Genomic DNA, 23,396 nt, shown 5'->3' on the forward strand with positions numbered 1-23,396 from the left:
TAACGTTGAATATAAATTCTAAAAAATGAATATATTGCATAGCGTTATCCTCCCTCCCCTATTAGAAAATGGTTCAGCCCTGCTTTATTTCTTGTTGTCGGTAGCAACCAATGCCTATGATTGGGCAGAGCACATTTGGAATCAAGAGTTTATCAATGAGGTCGACGCGGACCTGGTCATCATACTGTTCATTCAGAATGCTGGTGGGCTCGGCTTGTTTTAGGACAAAAAAAAAAAAAGTAAAAATGGACAAAGTGATGACGTGCTCCGTGAAAAGCAGACCGTGGGTTGGAACAGAAATAAACAGAGATGTGTTTTGTTTTAATTTCTGTACCTCATGGTTGTTTAATTCAAAAATACAGGAAGCAGCAACAGATGCAAATACAGTTATTAAGGTGTCACACATTAGGGCTTTCACAAAGTTGGTGCATTAACTGTTTAGAAATGACAGCTTTAAAAAACATTGTTGTCTCTAGCATGATTATATCTTTGATATGATTTACTTTTAAACTCAAATGTTGCACGTTCTTCACAAACAACTACGCTTTAGTTACACCACTTGACACAACATTTTACTATTTATGTAATCTGGAGTATCTGGGTGCTTCACACTATCAGCTACATTGCTTTATTAGTCCACCTGACAACTTACACCAGTTTAGTCTAGCCCATTGTTAATTATACACCGGCTACCGAACTACACACCTGAATGCAGCCAGGCTGATTTCATTCTGGCTACATTCCTGTTTCCTATCCTGTTTCCTCAGTTGTCGCCAAATCGTTGCACTGGACTCATTACTCAACCTTGGCTCCCTCGCTTGCATACTCACTTTGCTTAAATTCACCTTGGTGTCCTTTTGCCAAAGCTGCTGCTGCAGAGCTGAAGAGCTGTGGAGAGAGGGCTTGAGTGGAGCGACGTGGAAAGCAGCAAGCTGCATGGTGTTACACTCAGTGTTGGGGAGTAACGGAATACATGTACCAATGCTACGTATTTAAAATACAAAATATGAGTAACTGTATTCCGTTACAGTTACCATTTTAAAAAGGTGGTATTCAGAATACAGTTACTTTGTTGAAATAAAGGGATTACACGGCGGCCTTTTCCTTTTGCCCTCTCTATTTTTGGTAATTCCAAGCTGGTGGAAACACAAACAAAACACGCATTAAGAGGCTCTAATGCCTGTGTCTCAATCTCGTGGCCCATGTCACCTCTAATGACATGAAGAAATATTTTTAAAAATTATTATGCAAAAAATTATTTAATATGAAGGCAATAGGTAGAGTGTTACAGACATAGCCCTAAAGAATGTAGCCTCGTGGGCAGTGTAGTCCGTGCTGCAGGGAGAATGGACTGCCATACCCGTTATGTGTCTGTGAGCGAGGGAGGGAGAAAAAGGAGAGTGGAAAAGTACGAGCTGTCACTGAGCAGAAACGGGAGCTGGAAGCATGTAAATATAATAATAACCACTGCAGCCGAAAAGAGTGCCTGACGAGCCCAGTTGTAAGTAAGCTATTAAGACTCGACTGTACGCTGTGTTCGTGTTTTCCTCTGAAACAATAAGTTTTGTTGGAGCAGTCTTTCAACGCCTCTCTCTGTCTCTCGCTAGCAAAGTCGACCCAGACAACACAGTAAAGCTATTTTTCGGCTACGAGCCCGACACGAGCCCGACACGAACCCGACGTATTAGCCAGAGGTCCCTTTACTACGGCCGCTGACCTGTTTTATATAAGCACGGAATAATTTTCTATATGAGATCGCTGCAAAAATGGTGAGTACCTTCAGTAATAGTAATAAATCACACAGCAATAGTACATTCATGTAGTTGTAAAAAGCATGATAATATCTCAAGTAATCCAAAGTATTCAGAATAGGTTACTCTCACTGAGTAACGTAACGGAATACGTTACAAAATACATTTTAGGGCATGTATTCTGCAATCTGTAGTGGAATACATTTGAAAAGTAACCTTCCCAATGATGTTGCCTCTCTCCTGACACTTTTCGTGTTCCTTGTTTGCCTTTGACAGGAACTGCTGCCAAGCCTTCCCGTTTCCCCAGGTCAAGACTGTTTTTACAAGTTCTGTCATATCTGGGATAATTGTAATGGTTAAGTCAGTCACCTAATCTCAGAGTGTGCTTTTCAGTTTCTGAAGTCAGCAGGACCCACAAATAAGCACGATGAACAACTGAAGGTGGCTGCAGCAAATGCCTAGCAGAGCAAGGGAGGGAGTCCAGCATTTGGTGATGTCCATGGCTTCTTCAGACAGTCATTGATATTAAGGATTTTCATCCAAGTATTAGAAAATATTAGAAAACCAGCATCTTTGTATAAAAAGTGCGGTACTTCCTAACCATTAAATTAAATTAAAGCTGAAAGTCTGCCTTGAATCACATGTTGATTGTTTTATTTGAAATATATTGTGGTGGTGTAAAGAGAAAAAGTTTTTGAAAAGTGTCTTGTCCAACAAATTATAGACTTATGTATACTTCATGCTATACACATGTCTTATGTTAACAGTTAGACATTTAAAATTCTGATTTGCTTTGCTGATTTTGAAACATTTAGCTTGTTATATGCAATGCTGTGCAAGTCTTGAACCATTGGTCATTTAATTATATTTTGCTTGCAGGGAGCCAGACCTTCATGTAGTTTTTAAACATGATCTTGAGCAGCAGTTCTCCAAAGCTTCCAAAGTTCTTTCATAGTTTTTCTTTGGACATTAGCTGCATTTTCACTCATTTTCAAATGTTGGTTTGATCAACTGCTGAAAACCTCTGTTTGAGGTTACCTGTCAAGAAGCTCTTCTTAAGGAAGGCAGGCGGGACGAAAAGCCTGAGGAGCCAAGTTACACAAGAAGTGGACTGAAAATCAGTGGCATATAGAGGGATGAATCGGACTTAGAATTGGTCCAGACTGCCATCAGTATGTGCAAATGAGGTCAGGACAGAGGCAACAGTGAGTGTTTATGATTATCTCTAAAACACAGGGGATGCTGTTTCACAGACGGGAGCTGGATTTTAGCCAGTGCTCTTGGGAATCTTGTCAACACTGATGACATTTTAAACACAAAAATACTGTCAAATTTTGATCCACCATGCAGTCCCATCAGGGAAGCATCTGATTGGCAACAGCTTCATTTTTCTGTATAGCAGTGATCCCAAACACACTGCCAATGAAGTAAAAACCCACCTGGATAGAAAAATACACACTAGGAGCCTATGAGTGATGGACTGGCCTCCCCAACCTAGATGTCGACATTATTGAAGCCGTGTGGGATCATCTTAACAGAGAATAGAATAAAAGGCAGCCAACATAAAAAAGAGCATCTTTGAATGTTCTTCAAGAAGACTAGAGATCCAGAATACCCTGTTATATTTATTAACATCATTAAACACTAGTGACCTGGTTCCACTAGAAGGAAGCAGGAATTCCAAAACAGGTGTGCTTAAGAGAGTTTGGGCGGGTTTGAAGAATAAAGAAAATGCCAAATGTCAACTTTCAAGCTTGTTAAAATGGTGCAAACTCTGTTTTTGCCTTATATACTGTAGTTCCTATCCAATATTATCCATGCACTATGGAAGGTGTAATCGGGATTAGCTAATGTTGAGCTAACAAAGTAAGTGAGATTAAACTGAAAGACAGAACTGGCTGACCTCAGTGAGAAAGGTGTTACCTTATATTACAAGGGTGGAAATGATAGGCATACTGTACATAACTGCAAAACTGAGGGCAAAGAGAGGGAGCCTTTCAGGTCTGGCATTAGACTAAACTTGGGTGTAATATTTCTTTATAACCAGCATAAGCTAATTATTGGATGATTTTCTGCTAAAACCATATTCATACGTGCAAGTTTGTTTTCCAAATGAGACATCAACACCAAATGCGTGGATGATGTTTTCAATATGGAGGTAGAAACAGTAACATGGCTCGTGTGTCATTAGTTAAAACAGAGTTTATTCAAAATGCTGAGCAAATTTTAGGGTAAAATATACATAAACACAGAAAGAATCCCAATGTTGTACTTGCTGCATTTTTACATGCCACAGTTTAGCATATGTTGCTCATTGTGCATTCACTCTTGTGACTCTCGTCCTAGATACAATGTAACATCTCAAAAGGGTTTCGTTCTCAAAACACGAGGTACACTACAAACAGCAAAGTCTACCATCACCTTTTATTCGACATAATGAATGAGTCAATTGAATCACTGACCAACATAAATACTCATCTTGGTTTACACACACAGATACACAAAGATAGAGTGAGAGGAAACCATTCAGCATGAGTTGTTGTGATGTAATTACTTTTCATTTGATGTGAAAAATTATTCAAAGTCAATGAGATGGAAAGTGTTCTGCAGTCTATCACAGGAACTGGCATTGTTTACTTCCCCTCCAGCTCATCATTTGCTCTATCTCGCAGTCACAATTATTCTCTCTGTCTTACTGTCACACACATTCCACTACAGTGTATCACATGCCTCATTTAACTAGACACCATGTGCGCATGCATGTGTGCAAACCCTTATGTTTCTGCTGCTGTATTGTGTTTTTTGTCTATTTGTTTTCATTGGGATGTCACTTGGTGTTGGGATGCATCTGTTAGAAGATAAATCTCCCTCATGCTGAGCTGTACTAACAAACATCATTGTATTGTACATTCTTTTAAATCCTATTTAAACCTGGAATGAGGTTTTCATATGTGTTTGTGTGTGTGTGGACATCTTATTTGGATCAAGACAACTGTATGAAAATACATTTTACTGTAAACGCAGCATTGTGTCCTTTAATTTCAAATCATCGATAGGCTGGTTTGGATAAAAGCTGTGACCACATCCTTCCTGTTTTGTGACATGCCTCCACACTACATCATTGGTAAAGTTTGGTTGTTTGGCTGGGTGTAGTGAGGGACAAGTGAAGGCCCTGAAAACCCATTTCTTAACATTCATGTTAAATTTGACAAAGTCAAACAGTTTTTTTTAGAATAATTAACTAACTCGGTGCAGTCCGGACACATGTGACATATGTCTAATAACCAGAATTTAATAGCATTTTAATTTACAATCTGACGTTTGTAGAATTGTTAGTTTGTGTTTCATTACCATATTTTTCAGTACTGGGCTTTTTCTTGTTGTGAAAGTACAAAAAAGAATAATTCGTGTTAACTTTAATTTCCACATCTAACACCCTCCAGTGGAGGTTATGGTCAGAGTTTCAGAATAAATTCACCTTTTTTCTGACAATATGCTGTAAGAGCACTGCAGATTCTCAGGTGAGGGAAGGCGTCTCATATAGGCAAAACACAAAGCCTTGCCATAGCTCACACTGTCAGAATTGTATTACCACAGGGAGTTTACATGCATTCAGTTGGTGATGCAAAACCATATATGGCTGACTAGTCTGCATTTGCACTGCTGGTATTAATTGTACACAGATATATTTTTTGGGTAATTTCAGTAAAATGACTGGATATTCATTTTGATTGCATTATTACAGATTTCCTCTTTATTTTAAATTGATCAAGTTTAAAGGTTCTCATGTATAGTGTGAAACTGTAATGTTAAACAAGGAGAAAACAACAACAATAGCAAAAAACCATCACACAAAACGCCTTTTAGATTTTTGCTTGTTGAAGAATTATTTTATTCTAGGGTCTACCCTTACAGTACAAAGCGCCTTGAGGTGACTGCTGTTGTGATTTGGCACTGTATAAATAATACTGAAATGAACTGAATAGTCCACGTCCAGATATTAGCCAAGTGTAAATGAAAGGTTAAGTAAAGATAACCCAACCCATCTTAACTCTAATGTCCTTTGCAAAGGAAAAGAGACAATTACGAAAGCAGAATGCTTTGCTCTGGTTGCATGCACCGAAGCTGTTTGTTTGTTTGTTTTTTCACTGTTTTCACTGAGATTTGAATTTGAATGCTAATCAATAAAATCAAATCAAATCAAATCAATAAATATATGTTTCTATTCGTTAAAGTGAATTGAAGTGGCACTTTGACTTCTACTGTATAAGGAATGGAATGGCACTAGTAGGCCATCAGAGTGCTTTTATACAACAAGCTGTTTATTTTACCTTTACTGACACCTACGACGATTTGAAACCATCGTTAACCTAACGTGTATATCTCTGGACTGTGTGGCATAGCTGCAGTACCCAGTGGAAACCCACACATGTACAGGGAGAACATGCCACAAACATTAAAGTTCCAGTCAGCTAGAATATTTCAACTAAATCTCATTTGCCGCGAGCTGCTAATCATTGCACCACCGTGCCGCAGTAACTCCTAACTAATGGCAAATCTAGTCTGTTTTGAGTATTTTTCTATTTGAATTTTTCCCTGTCAAATTAAAGTACTAGTTACATCTTTCATCATTAAAACATTTGCACACTATCGATATAACCAGGTGCAGTGTGATGCAGAAAACTTGTAGGCCCACGTGACACTGCTGAAGCACAGCACACAAATATCTAATTATGGTTATCATGAGAACAAGATTGTTGAATGTGGAGACGATGCATAAATGAAAACAGCACTGTGGCTGCACTCTCCTTCACAGAAATACTTTCTTACACATTTCCTGTCAGATCTGCAGTGTTAGCTGATGTCCACCTGATGGCAGTGTGACTCCAACTCTGGGACTTCAGCCGAATCCTCTGTCTTTGTTCTGCTCCCAATTTCTCATCTTCTGTTGTCCCCACCACCCCTCACTCCCCCACCCCATTTACAACGCGTATGAGAGGAAAGAAAAAGAGAGAAAAAAAATGTATCCCCAGGTCAAAATAAATAGCCTTTCACAGTTAATTTAATTGACTATTTTGTACAAAATCGAGGTAATTCCGCCTCGGCTGCAATAGCAAACAAGAATAGCACTGCCTTGGCAATCAGTTACCACGCAAACATAGAGAAAAGCTTTAATCTGCTTTTATCACAGAGGAGCCACGGCTGAAGTTTGTTAGACACTGTGAGGCACCTGTTTTCTTAATTGTTGTAACATCTCTGCAGCAAAAAAAACCCCCACACTCTCAGTGGAGCAAAGGTTAAAGAAAAACATGTAAAATAGCATTCAGGAGTTAGAGAACAACGCAGGGTAAAGGCCAAAAGGACAATAAAAACTCAGTTTGCATGTACAGGTCAAGAAAGCTTCAGCTCCCTCATCTAGTGCTCTTCTGTTTCCATAACTATGAATTAATACTGTAAAACCTCAGGGGGAAATGGTTAAAGGAGAAGAAATGATTGTCTGTTAAATTTTATGTTTTGTTGCATTTTTGGGCAAAATTGTGAAATCACCTCTTTGTGTAATTTTAGAGGTTCAGAGTTCATGTCACTGTCCAGAAGTGCTCCATCTCCTCCACTCTAACTTCTTAATCATCTTTCTCTCCTACCGGCTGGGTGTGTGTGTTTGTATGTGTGTGTGTCCCTCAGTGTCTGCCTGTGAAACAGAGAGCATGTCCGTTGGAGGTGTTGCTGTTCTCGCCTGTCCTGCTACCTCCAGCTGCGCGTCTACCGCCCCCCGCAGGCTGGCCACGGTTACCCCACGCTGACCTGTTTAATTGTCTGCCTGTCCCAGGGCCCACCAGTGAGCGAATGTGCGTGTTCCCACTGCGTCGAGGAGGACACGTGCACATATGCACACTCACAAGCTAGACACAAGAAGTGAGTGCATCACGATATGGAGAAAACCACAGTGTCTCAATCAGATACTGTCAAGCACGCTATAAGTGTGTGTCCCATTAAAATGTGGTTATATCAAAGAGCCTCTCTCAAGTCTGCCTATTGTTTTAAGGCTGCTGAAACAAGTGCACACATCCCACCCGCAGATTTACAAACTGCAGCTTCACACCAGCAACTAGAGAATCAACCATCACACAGAGTGTTAAGTCTGCACTTGCTTCTTCTAAATCTTTTTTTAGTAATAGACATGCTGCATCTTGATTTGCCACTACATACAAATTAGTTTCTATCTTTAATCATGCACATGGTATCGAATTTCTTAATCCAAAAAATTGGAATAGAATAAATGTACAGATCCTAAGGTATTTATCTGCATGTTTAGAAGATGACCAGTGCAACATTGTGCCAACATCATTTCAATGCACATGCCATAAAATCCCTTTACATATTAACAAGAACTGGTTGTACAAAAGAAATCCCTGAAATGATCTTGAGATCATCTTGCCTGGTTGGATTGATCGCAAATGTTACCAGACTGAGATCCCTGAGCTCCATGCCGTCTTTGAATGTTTTTCTGGTGAGTTCATACAATTCTAATCTTATTTAATACGACACGATGCTTATTTTGTGACGTTTGTTTGTCATTACTGTCTGAAAAGACAATAAAAACTATGGTTGTGGGTGGGCCTACCTTATGACTGAAAGGTTATCTACCATGTGAGCATGAAGCGCAGCTTGTTAAATATCCCCCAGAAAAACACTTTGCTCATGGTTTCAAATATTAAACGTCAAAAACTGATGTGTGACATTACAAAGGCTGTGTTCATACGTTAAAGTTAAAACGGTTTTCTTTTTTTTTTGCATTACGACTTTATTATTTTGGTTAAGTAGAATATAGCAACAACTTGCAGACAAAAATTACAACACTAACCATCCTGTGACAGAAGGTTTGGTTCTCACAGAGCTCTGATCTTAATACCATTGAGTAAGTCTTGGATTATAAAAGACAACGCAGAAGAAATCAACAACCTATTAGGTACCTGCCACTAAGGACCAGACTCTTGGGATAAACAGGTGAATGTAAAAATGGACCTTTATTTGAGTTTGAATCCAAAATGCATGGGATCAGAAATCTAACAGAAAGTAACAAGAATCTTCGTCGTCCTGTCGTCCAAAAAACATGAACATAGAAGAGAAGAGAGCAATGCTCTGACAAAGGACAGTCTGGATTTATAACCTCCAACCTACCAGCCGAGTGCCACCATCGCCTCGGAGATTCCTGCAGTTTGTCTCAGGAAAATGAGGAGCTTGATGGAACCTCTGCACCTTAAATATTTCCTCTAAGTTGTTAAGATCAAGACTCTGTGTGACATTTCTTCTTTTTATAGTTGGAGTCAAAATTCTCATTTTTATGCCAGATTTGCAGTTCATGCATTTGAATAGTGTTAAAGCCTAAAATAAGGGATGTGGCTGCATTGATGGGAATCTGTAGCTGACTGCTCTCTGTTAGGAATAACCTTTGCTAATTGCAGTCTCTGAAGTGGATCTCCTGACGGTGTTTGTACTGCTTCTTCCTTTTGGAGTATTTTTAATTGAATAATTGCACAACAGCAAATTTTTGCCCACTTCTTGGTGAGTGAAAATGTATTTTTGTTAGTATGCTACTTACCACTAATCACCACATATCTGTGTCTGCGTATTTCACCTGTACAGTTTATCCTTGCGTCTTGCTAACCAAAAATCAAAAAATAAACATGGCGGCAGAGTACAGAACCCAAAGATGACTGTTTTTTATTTACAGTCTATGATATTAACAGTACCTCAGTATTCACTGGTCAGCCATCTTTTGTCAAGAGAAGCAGGAAGATTGTGGATCTGCTGTACATACTGAATTTACTCATGGCTGACATGTGATCACATATAGAAGTGACGATATCCAGATGTAGTCCGATATGGTCATTCCCATCCCACGGTGTCCTTCTGCCGTTATACTTGCAGTAACATGTTAATTCCACTAAATCAAGGAGAAAGTTTTTTACTCTTTTGGTTGGACAAGAGACAAATCTTCTGAACAAACTGTTATACTTTTATTCAAAAAAACTAATAAAAATAGCTTTAAATGCCACAGCAAATCACAAGGAGAAATATAGTATAGATTAATATGAAATCCATACTTTGTGTCATGGTGGAGGAGTGGATACTTTCCAGCGTGTCTGTGAAGTGGGAGCTGCGAGGGATTTCATATTGTGCTCTCAGTTGCGGATCATAGATGCTCAGCCACCCCAGGGCAACATGGGGCATCAGGATGAACTACAGGCCAAGGGAGGGAGGCTGATGTGTTTCTTAACTGTGTGTGTATATATCTATATATGTATGTGTGTCTGTGTATGTGGAGGCTATTAGTGGGAGGTGTGTGACTTGGGGGGTGGTAGCGGTTGCGGTAGGGTGGATACTGAGAGATGGTGTGTGTGTGTGTGTGTTTGCACTTCCATGCCAGCCCCCAGGCCGGCCCCATAGTAATTACACACTCCAGTGGCTGGACTGGGAGGGAAATTGAAGGCCTGGGCAGGAGGCCCCAGCTGCCTCACTCTCCCTCACCATCAGCCTGCTGCTGATTGAGCTTGCCTAACACACACACACACACACACACTCACAAATGTACACATGCACACGCACACACACTTTGGAAACAGCCATGCCTGCACATGCACACTTGTGCTCTATTTCACTTTTGCATACACAAACACTGTCTCACTCTCTCTTTCACCAATCCTCAGAGGAAACTCGGCTTTGTGTTGCGGTAATGAGATTCTCACACACCCGGCCCTATTTACCAGCCCAGGCCAGTAAAGGGTGGGACTGAGTGAGTGAGGGGTTGGTTTTCATGTGTGTGCATGCAGGCGCACAGTGTGTGTGATTGAAGGTTGTAGTGTGAGCTCATCCAGCAGCTCGTTTTCTTGATGATGACATTCTCAGATTCAAAAATGTTCCTTCTCTTCCATCATCCAGACTGAGGAGGTTCAGGTGGTGTGGTTTAAAAAAAAGAGGATGGGACATGATTTTCTGAAATACATTTTTAAAGAGAAGAAGAGAAAAAGAACAGCAACATGGCTTTCTGGAATTACCCTACTATGTTTTTCTTTGGAGAGATGTGTCCATATCCATCATGTGTCAGTTAAAAGGCTCTGGCCTGCACCCAAGCTCTGTCATTCCTGATCAAGGTAGTTAGGTATGGCGGAGGGGAAGGGTTGAGGTGAATTCAGGTTGTTTGTTTCACAGCCAAATTGGCATTTGTAACCCATCCATCTCTATCTTTGTCTGTCACACCTACACTTGTGCCAGCTTTCTCCACTACAATCTCAAATCAGTTACTTTTTATACATTTCTGGTAATGTTTTTATGTTTGTGTCAGATTATTTGTTTTATAATTAAATGTCTTTTTCATATTTATTTTGACTAAACATGGTCATTATTCAATTTTGCTCTGTAATGCACCTGGATGGAATTAAATACATGCAAATGGGTGTGATGCCGATGACTGGCTGGTTCATCCAGGCCATGTCCACACTAAACTTTGGTTTGAAAACGCATCTGTTTCTTTCCGTTTTGGCCTTCTGTCCACACTGAGACGCCGTTTTTGGCGTTTTAAAAACGCTCTCCAAAGCGGATACGTTTGAAAACGCCGTTTTCACGTTGCAGTGTGGACAGCGAACCCGGAGCCTTTCGAAAATGATGACGGATTTTAATCACATGATGCAGTCATGTGACCACTCAAACTAAGATAGATAACTAAGATCAGTTTTGACAGCCCTACTAAAATATCACTTTGTACATGCTCCAGATAGCTTTTCTTAGCTAGCCCCAAACAGAACAATTAGAAACTAACCAATGGAAAAAAAAGAATAAGATGAAGTAAGATTGATTGATTGATTGGTAATTTATTTCAACATGTGAACAATATACAAGTACATTTAGAAAAGAAAATAAGAGAGAAAAAAATACTATACAAATTACATACAAAAAAAAACATTATGTTGTGAGTGCAACAACATTAATTTAATTGATCTGTACAGTAAATAATTGTGTTGGCTTGATTGAACTGATTATACAGCATTGCATATGTGGACTTCTTAATTTGAATGTGAGGAACAGAAAGACATAAAGTTCATAAAAGAACAATGTAAACGTGTTTGGATGTGTAAGTTGTATTAAGCTACTTAGGGATAAGAAAGTCTGATAGTTTGTCAGTCAGGGTGATGACTATATATGATGCGTCCAGCTTTCCAAGAAGGGTTTCGTTTTTGGTTAAATGGTGATTTATAGAGAAGATTTCTAATATCAATAGCTGTGCCTCTGTTTAAAATCATCTGACTATTTCACTTTCATGTCGAGCCCAGCTACTCTACTGCAGATCCCAAACAGTGAGACATTGTTGCATCTTTTTAAGTTGCACTAAATATATAAATGTTATGTCACAATGTCAGTTTTGAAGCTGCTCATCTTCACACAAGTGAAAGACATTTCTTGTGTTACGTGTCTGCAGGCTGAATGCTTTCTTTCCCTCTTCTTTTGTTTGCCATTTCCTCAGGTACACATACTGCAGGCTGGTGTCAATTTGGGGATCTCCAGCTAATCAGAGGAAGGAGGCTTTGATTGGACAAACCAGGAGTGCACACCTTGATAAGGAGACTCACCTGTGGCTGGGTGTGGCTCTCTTCCCTTAGAATTGTTTGGCACATATGTAATATGCCTCTGGTGTCTTTCTTTTGTTTGAAGGTTGTGGTGGGAGTAAAGAGGACTAGGTAAGTCTGGGGACCCCATACACTTCCTCACGTAGAGTCCTTTCTGTTAGAAACACTAGGGTAAGTAGGTTGGTGCCACCCATGTAATTTTGAGCTTGTTTTGAGTTGAGGGTTAGGGTCTTTTCCTTTTCTTGATTTTCTAGGATAAGAGCTCAGCTAAGTTTTGGTTTTGTCTTTTTGGTGTTTTTTTTTTTTTTTTTGGCACAAACTAACTGTCCCTTTCTCCCCCGCATGTATGAATTTGGGTTACTGTTTTTGTGAGAAAGCTGCCATTAAACTTGTTTTTGTTATTACACTTGTACCGAGTTTCTGGAGTTGTTGTGTTACCCCCTCCTGCGTAACATCTGGGTTCTTGACAAGATTTCCCGTCTGTTGTTAGATTTTAGCTTGGTAGTCTGTTGCATTCCTGTGTTCATCAATAAATTACATCAATAAAAGCAGTCAAGTATTGATTAGTAAAAATGTATATAAACAATGTAATGATAGGATGTGAACACACGAGGATCCACACCGGATGCATTTTGTTTTTTCCTTGTTGGTTGTAGGGCTTACAGTGCCCCATCAGTCTTCTCGACACTGCCCCTTGAACCCGTTGCACCTCCAGCCAAAGACCACACCCCCAATGCACGCCTGAGGGGCCCCATCTGGCCGAAATCAGCCACAACCATGTGCGCCCCCGGCCTATGGACCACGTTAAACTTAAAGGGCTGCAAAGCCAGATACCACTGGGTGCGTTGGCATCTTTCATGCGGTGGAGCCAGTACAGCGGGGCGTGGTCTAAGCAGAGGGTGAATGAGCGTCCCAGGAGGTAATATTGAAAAGAGTTTTTTTTTTCACCTGCACAAATGGCACCGCTCCATCCACTGGACCAGATCTGGGGCACCCTTGTGGGTGAGGTGGGTTAAGTGGCGGGTCAGGTCCACGAACCCAATCACGAAAATAAACGGCCAGCCACAGGAACCACCTCACCTCCTTTTTGGACTTGGGACACGGGCAGGATGCAATGGCGCCCATTTTCTCCACCTGTGGACGCACCTGCCTGCCTCCCAGGTGGTACCCCAAATACTGTACCTTCCTCTATCCAACTGCACACTTCTTCAGGTTGACCGTGAGCCCCGCCTGCCTCAGAGACTTCAGAACCGCAGCCATCCACTGCACATGCTCTGCCCTGGTGTCCCTGTAGATGATAACATCATCCAGGTAGGCAGCAGCGTGTGCACGCAGCACCCAGATCACGAGGCACTGGAAAGTGGCAGGGGCTCCAAACAAGCCGTGCGGCTGGGCAAGGGAGGGAACACATCTGCAAAATGCTTTGCAATGCAGATGGCTTTCACAATGGAGGGAGGTGGGAATGGTGGAATTTGGCACCTCTGGCCCCAGCTCCTCTCTTTCCTTAACCAGGCTCACCAGAGAAGCGGTTTCAGCCTCTCTCCATGCTTTAAGGAGATTGAGGTGATATATCTGTATAGCTCCTACCCTGTCCAACCGTACCACTACATGGTCAACATCGCCTACCCGCTGTGTGCCCTCAAAGGGTCCTTGCCACTGCTGATTTTCCCTTGACAGCCTCCCCTAACTGTGCAGCTTGCTCGCAGGTCCGGAACGTACTGAATCTCATTTTTTGGCTGGGCTTGGACCTTCCGCCCAGTTTTCTTTAATAAGGTCCAGCACCCCCCGTGGCTTCCTGCTGAACAGCAGACTGTAGAGGCCTGGGGCACCTCCACCTCAAACAACAGAGGGTCTTACCAGCAATCCCAATTGTCTTCATCCTTGTGAATGAACTTACAAATCACTGACTTCTGATTCAGCTGCTCCACCAACCCGATAGTCTAAGGTGGTACACACTAGTCCGAACAGATTTAACACCCAATACTTCATACATTTCCTTTAGTGTGCGAGACATGAACAATGTGCCCTGATACCGATTCCCGGTGGCTCACTTAACTAGGTGTGTTTCTCCTCTGTGCAAGTGTCATGACTCACTTGATAAAGCCTATCATTTAACAATATGAAGGTCCGCGTGCCTTCAGGGCGCCACAAGTGACCACCATTCTCTATCACTTGGTCAAAGGATGGGCGTAAGGTGTCATACAAGACTGCTTCAGTGGAAAATCTTCCATGGCGCAAATCACCGGAGGCAGCAAGTCCTCCCTTGAAGGCCTGGAGCCAGTCCAGCTGAGCTTTGTGTGCCGCTACCTGCTTCTGATGCATTGCAGCAAATCTCCGCCAGCATTTGCGTCAGCAGGCACAGCGGCTGCGCATGCGGCGCGAGCTGCGTGGGCTACAGTCCTGACATGACCACTTAGGGTTTTGGCACCAATGCAAAGAGACGAGGACCCACACCAGATTCAGACTGTGTTTTTTCTCATTTATTGTAGTGCATACAGTGCTTTCCCCTGCACCGGACCCAAAAACTACACTCCTGCCACATAGGACACAAACAAAGCCATCATTGCTACCATCATTCTTTTACCCTTCTGCCTACATACGCATGCTGTATGCTAGCAGCTAAGAAATAGCCTGTGAAGACAATGATGCAGTTAGCCATTAAAGAGCAATATATTTAAGTTGTATATACAAATTCAGATTAATGTTAAGTGTCCTCTGTGTCTGCTGGATGTGTAAAGAACTCTTTCTTTACACATTATCCATAAGGTCTATAACATACCACTGTTTATCAAAGCCTCCTTTATGCAAGGTTTAAGTGTGTTGAAGTAAAATGTAATCTGTCAATAATTTACACCAATGGATGTAAAATGTAGCTGAAAAATCTGAAAAAAAGTGTTCTCTAAACAATTTTTTATTGTCTCACATAGAAAATAAGCCTGTGGTTAGATTTAATGATATAGTGTACAAGCATAAGGTATATAAAAATATACCTTATGCAGAAACTACGTATGCTGCATGTTTGCTGGTCTCGCCCCACAACAGAGCCTGTCACTTCTACTGAGTACATGGCTGTGATAAAGTCACTTCATTGCCTTCCTCCTCCTCCTTCTGTATTCCTTCTGCTGGCTATTTACATGTGATGGGGGGTGGGGGGTACTGAGTGGGGAGTAAAGAGGGTGTGCAGTGTGGACGAGGCAGATTGTGTTTGTGTGTCAGAGGCCGTGGTGTTAGCGGAGGAGGAGAGGGAGGCTGTCTCTTTGAGGATTCGGCCCGCTCGCTTCGCCTCGTCTCGCCTGCCTGGCTCTTTGAAGCTGTTCGATGACCGCACAGGGCAACATCACCACAGGTGGTGGTGGGGTGGGGGGATCTGTTGGTGTTGTTGTTGGTGGTGGGGAGGTATGGAAGCCTGTCATTTGTATACAGCTGTTTCTTTCATCTTGTCCAGCTCCCCTCCTCCTCCCCCTGCTCGTCTGTCTCTTCCTCTACTCTATCCTCTTGTATTCCTCTGTTGCTGTTGCTTTGCTCCATTTCTAAGACCCCTTCAAGCTCTTTAAAGGAGTCATGTGTTGGAGCTGGGCACACAGGCCGGCAGCCAGGCGAGCCGAAGGAGGTTGCAAGAAGCGGAAATAATCGCGAAAGGCATCAATACAATGGCTATCATTAAGATCAAATGAAAGAGTTGGTATGAAGTTGGATCTATTTCTTGAGCGCTGGCTAGCTCATTCTGATTTTCTCTGTATCACACTGTGAATATCTTCTGGTTCTTATTGTCGATTCATAGCAGCAAACAGAAAGATTTGTTGCATCTGTTCTGCTGCTGGAGTCTCACTCTAGTATGGTCAGTAAACCATGTGACAATTATTGTCTTAATAATGTGGATATATTTACCAGCAATGCGTAGCAATGAAATGCTGTACATTTGTGTGGTGTGATGCACTTTTCATTTTTGTGGATAGTCAGTTCATATAATTACTCACACAATCATTTACATATACGTTCACACTCGGACACCAAGTGGAATTCTATCAACCAATTGGAGAATATTAACAATACTTAGTATACTACGCTGTGACAAAAGTCAGTTGGACCAAAACACTGTGATGAAATAAAACCGTGTGTGTAGGTCATTATTTATTTATTTTTTTCCGTCTACACACCTCTGTTCCATTCTGGTAATATTAAACCGCTGGTTAATCAGGTCTCTTAGTAGTTCAGTTCTTTCTTTTATAAGTTGGGAATTCAATACATTCTTAGATTGTTACATAATTACATTGTATAATTTTGAATATAATGTCATATATAACTTCCATCCTTCCATTCAAAATCTTGCAGTTATCCATTTCAGGATTTTGGTTGGTCTGGAGTCTGTTATATGACGAGAAATTGGGGACACACTGGATGGTTACCAATCTATCAGGGTGTACCCTGCCTCCTGCCCTATGGCATGGCATGGCCAAAAAGTAATACACCAAGAAGCAGGTATACCATCGCCTTGACATCCTCCGTTGATGTGTAGTTTGTGTCACATACAAAATGACGTCATGGGACTTTCAGTCGGGTTGCTGTAACAACCCCACACACATTAGGTGGTACTCAAGTGTAATGAGTAAGTAAGACATTAGTTCACTGTGGGTGCTTTTACAATCATTCAGTTTTCAATATAAGGACGGATTAAATTCAATTCAGTTTTATTTAAACAGAGCCCAATCACAACCAGTCGCCTTAAGGTGCTTTTTATATTGTGAGGTAGACCCTACAATAATACAATATGACAGAGACAGCATTACATTGCAAATATTTGATCAGCTCTGGAAAAAAAATCAGTCACCATATTTCTGATTATGAACAATAATAAAGCTCTCAGGCTTTCAGCAAGTTTCCCCACATTGGAAATACTCAAGTATTCGGTCACATTAGGGATCTTGGAGACGATGTGAATATCACAGAGACTCTAAAACGGAACTAAATGTATTTTAAAGTGTGTTTTAAACACTTAACAAAGGAAATCTGTTCACAGATTGAGATTCAGCCATTAAACTATTGTAGTGCAGGATCAGACAACATTTTAATGGTACAATGTCTTAAATTCAGCATTACCACTAACTTAGTCATGGTGGGTTTACTGGATCCACCCATGTGTTCTCTGAGTTAAACTATAGCTTAACCTTCACTATTTACATTCGAGCAGTAAAACATCTCTGCTGTGGTTTTCAGACAGCCATCGTCTGTTGAAACTGACAAATTACAAATGGTTAACCTGGGGAACATTAAAAGCTTTTTCCTGTATATCTCATTAAGCATTTGCAAGCAATGGCAAAAATAATGACATTTTCCATAATAAAACAGTGATGTTGTTACACATCCCATCAGTACGTTAAATGTTTACTGAATAGATTTACCAAAAATAAATTGCAAAGAAAAAATGTTTTATTGAATTAAAACAATAAAATCAAATGTAAATTTGGTGTTTAGCTTCATTTAATTATAAAAGATATATATGTTAAATTTTCACTATATTCATTTTTTATGTATTAATGACATTTATTTACCCCCTCCATATTACATATAAAATGTGATACTATTACAGCTGCTATTGCTAATAATAATAATGATGATGATGCAACTGCCTTAAAAAAGATTCTAATGCATGTTCAAATGCGAATATACTGCTCACCAGTAACTACTGACCACTGCTTTGACTCTGATTAAAATCACTTACAGGCTTAATGTTTCACCTGGAGTATAACATGTGTTTACACTCAGCTAGGAAAGCTGAGTGTGAGAGAAAAAGAACAACACTCAGCTAATTTTTCCAAAAAAGACAAAGACGATGGTAACTAATATGATCTTTGTTCTGATAAATGTCAAATTGTCTGTATATGCAACGTAGAGAAACGGTAAGCACAGAGCTTCTGGATAATCTTATAGGCTTCCACTGAAGCCCTTGACAATCCCCTCTGTTCTCACTGAAATGCACGCAGACCGGATATGCCTCAATGTGTTGCAACACCAATTAGCAGCAATTAACACTAGACCACTGAGCACCTGCGTTTGGAGCTCTGGCATCTGGGTTGCATTATCAGAAGTATGTTGTTGAATTTTAAGAATAAATGCTGGAACACTGAAGCCATTCCACTGGGCTCTTGTCTATCCCTCGAGGGCCTCCATGTTTTTCTCAGCTACAATGTGCAGCCTTTTTCTTTGGTACCGTAAAGAATGCCAAGGTGGACTTTCCAATCCTAATCACTGGATGTACCGCCCTTGTCATTTAAAGGCCAACTAAGCATCAGTGAAGCATCTATTCTTTTACATGAATGAGCTCCACCACCTCAGTGCCTGTCTGCTGGCCGTGTTGTTGTAAATGATTGTTTTGCATTGAGTTTCCTGAGTCTCCGGGACGAGTTGAGAGACTGTTCTATACAAACAGGCCAATCTGTTGTTATTTCAGCGGTGACGCCTGGCTCGCCAGACACAGAGGGCGGGATATTGATCGGCTGTCGCTGGGCATGTAAAGCAGCAATCTGAAGGAGACACTAGAAAGACAGCGCAGGCAGTGTGGTGAGGCAAGAGCAGCTCATATAAAACAAGAGCAAGAGAGGTGGAGAAGCTTGAGAGTGTGGTGGAGAATACTGACTTGTAAAAGATAGAGTTCAGGCTGTGCTGAGCAAGGTTTGCACATACAAATGCTGTTGAGTTAGTCCTTTGTGGCTGAACGTCTGCTGTTTTTTGTTTGCTGTAATCGTCCATCGTCCTCTCTCTGTGGTGTAATACATTTGCAGCACAATTACGCAATATCGATTGAGCTGAGCAATCATTCAAAAGGTTACCAACGTTACCTTTAGAGCCTCTAACGGACTCGTTTTTTGTCATCTTAGTCAACCTGAAAAACAAATTCCTTTGGTAGCTGTAATAAAGAAAGACATCCTTCATACTGCATCAAAAATTAAATGGATGGACTGAAATGATGGAAATGGAGCAAGCTGAGCTATATACAAGGTCTGGTCCTCTAAAGTCATTTTAGTTTTTGCATAATGTCAGTTGTGTACCTCTTAGGCCAACGCCTACATCATTATGCAAGAGCTTCAGCTATTTGGCATATAGACCAGCTACAGTTCAGGGAGTATAGGAAGTATCAACAGGAACAGATGTCAGCAGCAGTAAGTTGAGTTTTGTTGAGTGGATATTACTTTGTAGCAGTGAAAAATCAGCAGTGTCCCAAACAGCTACTTCATGGCTCTCATCCTCCAAGGAGAAAACATTTATCAGTCAGTCACACAGTAAATAGTTAGAAATGATTTCTCTAGACTTCATGTATTTGCATACAAACTCACAGAGTGTTTTCTATTTTATACAGCAGCACTTTATCACAGGCCACTTCTTATAGATGCTGGGATTGAACCAACGATTGTAAACAACTTGCTCTACCTCCTAAGCATTGGTAACTCTATAACTTTGAGAGTTAGAGCATTTATGTCTTCCTTTTGAAAATTAATTAACACAGGTTAATATATCAGAAATCAGAGGTTAATATTACAAATAACTGTAATATTGGTTTTTAGGAAATCTAGTTCAGTTCTCAGCAGACTTGGTCCAAAAAGCCACCAATGAAACCACACAAACACCTGCTGTCAAATACAGAAATACAACATCAATATGTGAAATTACTGAAAAACAAATATTTGACATGTTTGCTTATACTGATGGTGCACCACATTCCTACACATTAAACAAATCAATGACAGTTGGATGTGAAGTCATGCTTTTACAATAATTTAGTGGGTAGTTGGTTTTACCACGTTAGATGTAAAACCTGGTCCTTAGCTGACCATCGAGGAAAACGAAGACAGCAAAAGTTCAAAAAGCTTCTTAGAATATATAAATATTAATATTAATCGAAACTTGTCTTTTAATCTTTTATTTTGTACCGAGGTTATAAACCATCATCTGCAATAATTATACAGAGACTGTAATATTAGCTGCTTCCAGAAGGGATGAAAATACGCTTGAATTAAAAAACGTATTTCAAAGATGGAAACAAAAGATTGCAAAACATCAAATGGAAAAATAAATGATGATAAAATAATGCGTTGTTCTGTATCATTCAGAAAAGCTCCTATCATCAATGAATAGGGTTTCAGCTTCTTTTCAAAGCAGTGTATATTTTGTATGTTTACTATACGGCTCCTTGTATATTGATGCAAGGCTTTCTACACATCTAAGTCATAAGATGAATAATAGAATAGACAATAATTTTGATAGTTTGTCTTTTAACTAATTATTAATTATTGTATTTTCTCCTAGAGTTTTATGCCTTCTACAAGTGAAACTGGCAAATTGCACAGATCCCTGAATTAAGATATGCTGTATAATCTGTATAATAAGTATAATCAAGCATTTCAATAAACTGGCAAGACTGGCCCTGCATAGCTGTTGTCTAATTTACTCTTCTGACCCACATCCTCACATCCTGTAGAACCAGGCTCAAATTCATTGCTGCAGTGTAAACACTGTGAAGGTGTTAAATTACAGCAAGAAACCGGCTGGGACTGTATTTCACACCTTGTCCCATCATACTGACAACCAATAAAATACACAAATGTGCAGGATCAGGCTGCGTTTATGCCAATCAGAACCATGTAATTATAAACACTGGAAAAAAGTTGAAGTGAACACAGTAGACACCGAGGGCCGAATCAAATTGATAGCGTGAACTGTTTATTCCAGACTATTACCAACACTGCTATAACTTCTGCTACTCATTGGATTTTTCTTTATGGTCAAATCAAACTGAAATATATGAATAGTTTCTTTTTTCATTTCCAGAGCTTGTTGCTCATAATTTACCTGCAACTCAACCAAAAAAGAGGAAGGAATGAACAGTGGCCAGTGGTATGTTTCACCTTTAATATTTATTTAAATATTTACTATTACATTGTTGTTATTTTAATTTTTAAATCCCCTTGTATAAAAAAGTTTGCATGAATAACAAGTATGTGGGCTGATGACCAGAGTTAGTTGGAGTTTTCCAGGTTTGTACAGCTGACACACTCTGCAGCATTGCAAATAATTCCTGACGTCCAACCTCATCTTAGGCACACAAGTGCATGCAACCATTTATGTTTTATGACTTTCAAGGTGGCCAGATAAGGGACGTTGTGGTAATGGTCTCTAAAGAGAGGATACATTTTTGCCTGTCTTGGTCCGAGATATCGCTTCCAAAGACAATTCCATCTGCTTCCTTCCTTAATGTTTGATGGTGAGCCATCAGGCTGTCACAAATCCTCTAATGCAGGGAATTGCTCGTAATATTATGAATGTTGCCCAGTCATGGGATTTGACATTATTGTGTAAATCCATGTAAAAATATTTTGATTAATATATTTTGAGGCAAAATGTGAAAGTGAACGAGGTACTTCCCATCAGAACAGGAAACACGTAAGAAAATAAAAAATGTTAACATACAAAATCATAGAATATTTTGACAATGATTACACTTAAATAAAGCAAGAGTCTCCTGAAGCTGGTCACAAATAAAGAAATCCTTGGACCCATGCTATTCCCCCACTTCTGTGGTTGGTTTTTGTAAACAGTATCGGACCATTTACAAAAATCAGTTCTGATGCAAATAATTTTCTGTAGCTGTGATCATTGATTATCCAATACCCCGTATTTAAGCAGGTCACCATTAATCTGCCCCTGGGGTACATGTAAACCAGGAGGACTTTTAAAGTATTTCCACATAATCTTGTTTCATATTTGTGTTTTTAAAGCCATGCTGAAGCTAAATTATTTTAAGAATGTATCTTTTGAAAATGTGTAATCACATGTAAATCACAGCGTGATTACATTCTGGAGACTTATCATGCAAAACATGCAGCACTGAACTCATGCTGCACTCTTTGTTTCATAAAATACATGAAATACCTTTTTACTGTAAGCGTTCTTTAACTGAATCTATCGCTGATCTCATGTCAAGATCAGAGCCATTTAAGCTTTAGCTCCAATCAGAGGTTAAATCTTAAAAGTTAAAACATAACTGTTAATATGCAACATGCGTGGACCCCGGGCCTTTTGTTCTCATATGGCACATTACAACTGACTGAGACTTTTCCTGCAAAACATACAATAAGCATTAGTTCAACAGCTTGCTGTTGGCACACTGCGGATGAAACACATGCAACTGAAGCAAATATCACTTCTGTTAACAGTGGCTATAGCCAGGGACCCCCTCCTGTCCCCAAAAACAGACTGTTTGAAATATAAAATAGAGGATGTATTTGCCAGCCTGGGACGATGCTTGTTCCTTTAGGACAAACCGGAGACATAAAACACTTCATAAATTGATTTGTAAAAATGTCTCCTTTAAAGATAACTCGCTAATACTAATGTACAGATGTACACTGCAGACTTCCACCATTTTCTCCTCAGCAAGTAAATATGAAAACCACCCAGGGGACTAAGTTGTGTGTACCACGCTGTAAGAGGCTCCCACTGGGCTATAATCTGATCAATGTTGTGAAAACAATTCTGATAATGCTGCAGAATTAAACCGATGAGACCCCCTGTGGACTGTTACATTTGAAACCAATGGCTTACCGGCCTGGGCTAATGACTCGGTTTCTACTTAGATTGACTGAGAAAATGGGCTTGAATAGTACTTAAGGGGGCCCTTAATATTGAATGCATTGTGAACTAATTAGCTGCGGTAAAATACTATGCATTGTACAGCGCAGTCGCTTTGCAGGACCATAAGTTTGTTTGATAGGATGGATACAGACTCTAAGTCTCCATTATGTGCTGCACACCAGAGATGTTCGTAGAATGATTTCATTTAATAGATTCTAAAAATAAACACATTGGGAACATTCACTGAATGGTGTTAGAGCTGAATTTAAGAAGTTTCTCCATTACAAACTGAAGAGTATGTAACAGTACGGTAGCTATCCTTTTGCAATTACAATAAAAACGTGTTTCATCATATCAGTGCTTCAAGATTAACGCGTAAACAATTAAATACCTGACT

The sequence above is a fragment of the Copadichromis virginalis genome, linkage group LG14 (genome assembly GCF_057382275.1).
Source record: "Copadichromis virginalis isolate Kocher_CV1m ecotype Utaka linkage group LG14, C_Virginalis_male_GT1.1, whole genome shotgun sequence".
NCBI lineage: Eukaryota > Metazoa > Chordata > Actinopteri > Cichliformes > Cichlidae > Copadichromis > Copadichromis virginalis.